This window comes from Poromitra crassiceps (genome assembly GCF_964638095.1).
Source record: "Poromitra crassiceps genome assembly, chromosome: 14".
Lineage (NCBI taxonomy): Eukaryota > Metazoa > Chordata > Actinopteri > Beryciformes > Melamphaidae > Poromitra > Poromitra crassiceps.
In genome coordinates this window covers 891,731-897,302 of record NC_139633.1, presented here as the reverse complement: position 1 = coordinate 897,302, position 5,572 = coordinate 891,731, and positions in this window count along the sequence as shown.

Genomic DNA, 5,572 nt, shown 5'->3' with positions numbered 1-5,572 from the left:
TTTTTTTTTGCTGTAGATAGCTTCTGCCAAGCCGTTTTTTGAGGATTATGGCTCATTTTATAAGAGCCGAGGATTCGTTTCAGCTTGGAGTTTGTGAACATACAATATCTCAAAAGTACTAATAGAATGTGTACTTTCTCTGTCTAAAAGAGTTAGTTTGTAGAGTTAGTAGTTATGTAAGCATTAGCAGTTGAATACAGCATGGTTTTAGCGTGAAAAAGAATATTCAGAGATAAACGGCTTTTTGTGAAATTGGATGGAACTGTCACTTTAACCATTCATTTTTGGCTCTCTCTCTCTCTCTCTCCCTCCCCCTCTCGCTCTCTCTCTCTCTCTCCCTCCCTCTCGCTCTCCCTCCCTCTCTCTCTCTCTCTCTCTCTCTCTCTCTCTCTCTCCCTCCCTCTCGAGTTGCTTCAACTCCGCCCTCCGTGGGCGGACAAGCTTGTCACCAGTCAGTGCTTTGCTGCTCTCCTGTGCCTGTCTGCACAGCCGCTGTTTGAGGAAGTCGGGATGGACTCACTCGTTTGGAGTTTTGGTTGAGAGAAGCTTTTGCGATTCTGGTCATATTTATGCTGCGTGTTTCAAAGTGTGTTCGTCCACCTGTAATCTATCACCCGATCATAGTAGATCGGCTGAATCTATTATGTAAATTTGCAATCCCGCATCGCCAGCAATCAGCGCGAAAAGGAGAATGGCTGGGCTGAGAATGGCTTGACAAGTTAAAAAAATGCTTTCCTTCCTCTAGCAAGGAGAGCACTGTTGCCACTTAGTGGGTCGGTGGAATGGGTTGTAAACGTTCGGTGGCTCCAATAATTATATAAGAGATGTAAAAGGCTTAGATGCACAACCCACCGTCAAAAAAAAAAAATCGATGCCAAAAACGTGTAAACACGTTGTTGGCAGGGAACAGCTGGATTCTGAAAACGTGTTCATACGTTGTTGGCAGTGAATGAGTTAAGATATAATGAATGTGTGAACACTGCCTGTTTGTTGTGACCGTTTGCTGTAAATACAACCAACGCCCCGGTAAACTGCAGACAGTTGATGACTGTGTTTCAGACCTAAAAAGGGAGGGCCGAGGGAACAGACAACGTAGATGAAGCTAAGCTGTTCACTTCTTTGGTTAACACATTGCTTTCTCTCTCAGTTCTATTGTGTCATCTCCTGACAGGATGCTATCATTATGTGATACTGTCAAGTGAAAACCCGGTCCTCTATTTGAGACAATTCTACACTTATAGTTAGACAATTCCACACTCAAGTTCACGTCAATGTAACGGGCGTGCCTGGCCTGCCACTTCAGTCTGGCTGGCTGCGCATCCGTTAACGTTAGTATGATCTGCGTTGTGTTCTGTGGCTGTGCAGGTGGAAGGAAGGACTCTGACACAAGCTGCGACTGGAAGACGTTTAGTGGAAACGGGATCTGTATGAAATAATAAGACAGTACAAACAAAGGCTGAAACATGCAGTCTCTCCACAGGACACGGATTCACCGGCCCCTCCTCTCAGAATGTTTAGCACGGACTGCATTCCTTTACACATCACTCTAAACATGCTAAACATTAGCAGTAACAATGGACATGTATGAAAATAAACAAAGTGCACATACCTGTATGAAATAATAAGACAGTACAAACAAAGGCTGAAACATGCAGTCTCTCCACAGGACACGGATTCACCGGCCCCTGTTAGCAATAAAACACACGGGAAACCCTGTAGTACTTGGAAACACATGTCACTATAAACTTGCAAAACGAATTTACAAAGTTCAGATTCTAATGACACAGAGCTCTACATGTTCACAACCTTTAGGTTATCATTGACAAGTGCATACTGATACGTTTGTATTGTCCAAAAACCAAAATAAATGCTTATTCCTGACACAGAAAATAATACATACCTCCTCTCAGAACGTTTAGCGCGGACTGAGGGAGTCGCAGCAGTGACGTCAAAAACAACGGACGTCTTAAAGTGACAGTACAGGTTTGAGCACACAATCAGATAAAACTATGAAATTCAACTTGAACATAACAAAACAGATCTTATTCAACATAGATCAGGATTTGGTGATGTTTCAAACACAAAAATAAAGATATCATTCTAAACTGGTTACATCAAGTTGACATTTTGAAGATGCAAGATTTTCAGCCGGCAGCTGCTTGGAAGCTTGATCAACAGAGAAAAAGGGAGGTATAGACTGACTTTCAAAATCAGAACCAGAATCAGAAAGACTTTAATGATCCCCGGGGGGAAATTGGGACAAGTTACAGCAGCTCGCACTCAGAACGCACATAGCCTAAAACAGTAGTAAAATGCAATAAAGTAAGCAAAAATAAAGTAGAGTAAGTAGAGTAAAGTATAATAAAGTATAATAAAGTAGAATGTACATTACGTGTCAAATTGCAGTTAATGCACACTGGACTTATATTAAGTCAGCTTGCCCATTACATGTGGCTCAGCTAAGGCACAGTTAACCTATCGGCTGACTCAGTCTCAGGGAGACTGAGTGTCTCTGAGGTGCTCTTTTAAGTTAAAGAGTCCAATGGCCACATGCAGGAATGATTTCCTGTGCCTCTCCGTATTGCATCTAGGTGGGATCAGCCTCTCACTGAACGTGCTCCTGTGTTTGACTAGCACGCCGTGGAGTGGGTGCGAGTCATTGCTCATGATGGAGCGTAGCCTGGACAGCGTTCTCTTCTCCGACACCGCTGTCAGAGAGCCCAGATCCAGCCCCACAATGTCCCTGGCCTTACGGATCAGTTTGTTGAGTCTGTTGGCGTCCGCTGCCTTCAGCCTGCTGCCCCAGCACACAATAGCATACAGGAAGGCACTAGCCATTAGCTGGTCTTCTTAGGCCACATTCAGGTCACATTCAGATGCAATCCGTTGAGACGTATTGTAGTCCGGCTGTAGCTAGTACGTCGGGGTGGGCTGGATCTCACTTCACCCCCCCTTTCTTTCACCCCTCCTTTCTGCCTTCTCCCCTTCAAAACAAGCATGTGTGCGAGCGAACCAGGAAAAGACGCTTTTAAAAGGCTGTAGACTATTTTGTAGCTTTAGTTTAATTTCTCTTTTTTAGTTTAGTTTCGGTTTGATATCTGCTATTAATTTCACGCTGAGCACTTTCACTCGTATGAAAGTGTGTTGAAACTGGTTGCTGAGGCAGGCAGGCTCTTTCACTGACAAACTAACCGGAGGACTTTTATTGTGAAGAACAGATATAGACAGTTTTAACTTGACAACAATAACAACCGTCACAACCCACCTGAATATCCGGTTTACTTCCTGTATATGTAGCCGGTCCTATGCGGCCACACTGTGCTCGGTTCTGTGCTCAATGACTACGGCGTACCACGACTGCAGGTGACGTTCTTTTATTTCTGCAATTGATTCAAACAGAGCAAATGTCTTGGGTCAGCGACACACACACTGGTTTGCTCACCCCTCTCTGCAGGCCATGTGCAGACTCCAATTCAACAATTGAAATGCAACAAACATACAATAAAATATATATACTACATCAAATTTACACTACAGTATTTTCCCATAAACAACAAAATTAAAATAAACAAGACAGAGATGCAATAACAATTATATGTAACAAGTGCAATCATTCACATACCTGCAATTGATTCAAACAGAGCAAATGTCTTGGGTCAGCGACACACACACTGGTTTGCTCACTCCTACAGGCCAAGAATGATAAAACACGTTCACCAACAAGGAAATAAAATGCACACCTCTCAATGCTCAATTCAAGTCAAACTCCGCGAAAAATCAAAGAATAACATACAATAAACATGTGGCATCAACTCACTACATCTCTACAACGAAGCAAACAAACATTTTAGACTTGGACCAACGTTAGTTTCTAAACGGTATCAATACAATGACGCTGCCCAAACAATTGCGACTCACCTCTCTGCAGGCCATTAAGTCGTGTAAAACCCTGCGACACCACAAGGCGGCACCAGAGCGACGTCACAGAACAGCGCCAGATCAAAACAACTCATTCATTCATAACAAACCAAGGTGAGGGATTTTGGTAAAATAAATACATACAAACAGACAGACAGTACTTTGGAAATAAATGAAAATAAATATAATGGGGAAATATTGTTATTTTCTTTCCTGTTACATATAGCCTACATAGCTGAGCGCAGGCTGATATTCGGCTCATATTAAATGTTAACGTTAGGCCGTGTCTCCGACAGACACATTAACAAGGTAGCCTATTTCGGTCTTTATGTCTTGTAGTAGTTGTTGTTGTTATTGTTGATAGTTGCCATAACAACCACCCCTGTCGGAAAGACGTGCACACGCTGGGTAGGAAGCGTTGTTGTCCCGGAGGCGATGTTTTTTTTCGGATGCTGGCGAAGGCATAACCCGCCCCTCTCTGCCTCTGATTGGCCTAGCGTCAAACTTCCATCCAAACACATTCGCTTGGCTATCCTGCATTATTTATTTATTTATTTATTTATTTCAGGGACAGTGCAACATTAATGAACATTTTCATGTAAATGTGCCGGATTATAGCCTTAGCTAATTTCCATCCGCAGTCCCTCGACAGGTGAGGTACAAAAAAGTTTAAAAGAAGAAATAAGAAAATTAGTGCATACGTAGGGCATTCATACACATACAGCAATGTAAATGACACATACATACACATAGGGTAAACACAAACAACACAACACAAATGAAACAAAAACAGGGAACATTAGGGATATTAACCAAGGTGGACACAGGACTTTCAAGGACATACAAAAACAACACATAAAACAAAAAGGTTTAAATGTGATCGCAGGTTTGATTTGATCTGAGCCATGACTTTAACAGCCCCTTAAAGGTGTGAAAGCTGCTACTCTCTCATTTACATCTCTTTCTACAGTCTGTGGTCAGACCGTCAGACTCAATGGGTCGGTCAGACAGACAGACAGACAGACAGACAGACAGACAGACAGACAGACAGACAGACAGACAGCAGTTACGCTTGCTAGCCTGCATGAAAGACGCCAGTGTGTTTATGTTTTTAACATAGTTATATCTATGGTTTATAACGCTGCCACTAATCAGAGGCAGAGAGGGCCAGGGGCGGGTTATGCCTTCGCCATCATCCGAAAAAAAATATCGCTTCCGGTAAGCTAGCTAGCTTGTTAGCTGCTGGTTGGTTGGCTAACTAGCGAATGTTAGCCGTTAGCTAACGCCGCGTTAACTAGACAAACACAGACATGCAGAGCTCCAAAAACAGAGCAATTCGTGATTTTGTTACTGTAGTTTCTGCAGAGTAACGTCCATGTACCTTTATGGATTGCACTGGTTGGTACTGCAAAGGGATCTGAGTGCAGTCAGCAGCTATGACAGCACCGGGAGCGTACCTATGTTCCCCGGGTCCTATGTTCCCCGTTTTTGTGGGACCGGGGAACATAGAACCCTTCCTAACCTCCCCCAGACCCTAACCCAAAACCTAACCTCTCCCACCCCTCACGCCTAAACCTAAGGTGGGCATTGCGGGTGGTCGGCATAGCGGATAGACACCCCAAATGTTACGGAGAGTGTTAAAAACGGGGAACAT